This window comes from Mesocricetus auratus, unplaced genomic scaffold (assembly GCF_017639785.1).
Source record: "Mesocricetus auratus isolate SY011 unplaced genomic scaffold, BCM_Maur_2.0 Super-Scaffold_100004, whole genome shotgun sequence".
NCBI classification, from domain to species: domain Eukaryota; kingdom Metazoa; phylum Chordata; class Mammalia; order Rodentia; family Cricetidae; genus Mesocricetus; species Mesocricetus auratus.
The window spans coordinates 108,706,578-108,707,788 of NW_024429189.1; the positions used below are offsets into that span (position 1 = coordinate 108,706,578).

A 1,211-nucleotide genomic window follows, 5' to 3' on the forward strand; every position below is an offset into this window, starting at 1 on the left:
TAAAATTCCTGCACTACTGAGGGTGATCTACAGGTTCAAAGCAATCCCCACCAACACAACAATGGCATTCTTTACAGAAACAAAACTGTCTTAAAACTTATATAAAAACACGAAACATCTTCAGAAGCCACATTGTAACAAGAGGTGTCATTGTAATTACTTTCAAAACATGCCATAGAGCCCTTCTGCTACAGCAACAATCTTCCAGTAACTCATCAAAATGACAAACACAAAGGGAATGAGGATGGGCACACTCTGTGGGTTCTCTAGACCTTTAATGAAACATGGAGTTGTTCCTTTGGCCACATACATGCAAATCTACCAGAAGGGAAGTATTGTAGACATCAAGGAAATTGGCACTGTTTCAAAAGGAATGCCCCATTAACTGTTACCACAACATAACTGGGAGAGTCTACAACCTCACCCAGCATGCTGTGGGCATCATTATAAACAAACAAGCCAAGATTTTTGCCAAGAGAATTAACATGAAGATTGAGCACACCAAGCTCTCTAAGAACAGAAACAGCTTCCTCAAACAGGTGAAGGAAATGTTCAGAAGAAAGGAAAGAAGGAAGCCAAGGAAAAGGGCACCTGGGTTCAGCTGAGGTACAAAGTTGCTCTGCCCAGAGAAACACACTCTGTGAGGACTATAGGGAAGTAGCATGAGCTGTTGGAGCTCATTCAATACAAATTCACAGTCCAATGTACAAAAAGAAATAAAGAACCTGGACCGTAATATATATATTTATTTGTTTGTTTCTGGGAACAAATAAACAAAACCCGAGCAGTATAGTACTGATATTAAACACATATATGTAAGATAGAATGGAGATTTCAAGATGCAAAACCACTATTTAGCCAGCTAATTTCAAACCACCACAAACATATATTGGAAAAATATATGCATCATACAGGATCCCATGAAAAATGGACATCTATACGCAAGAGATTGTTGTGCACTGTTTCTCTACAGAAATCAACTCAGAACACACCAGAAAACTAAAGGAAACACTTGGAGTTACTAAAGAGAAGAGGAAAAGCAACAACACTTCAAGGCATCATTACAGGCAAGGATGTTCTGGCTAGAACTTCAAAAGCAAAGAAAACACAAGGGAAACTCAAGGCACATGAGGCATCAAAGTACAAAGTTTCTGTAAAGCAAAGGGAACAGCAGTGAAGACACAACCTGGAACACCAGAGGAAACATTTGC

The 1,211-nt window shown here is 39.2% G+C and overlaps 1 pseudogene; it reads left to right on the plus strand.

The window, feature by feature from the left end:
* The first annotated feature begins 220 nt into the window (after positions 1 to 220).
* Positions 221 to 736, plus strand: LOC106021021 (annotated as a pseudogene).
* Positions 737 to 1,211: the final 475 nt, after the last annotated feature.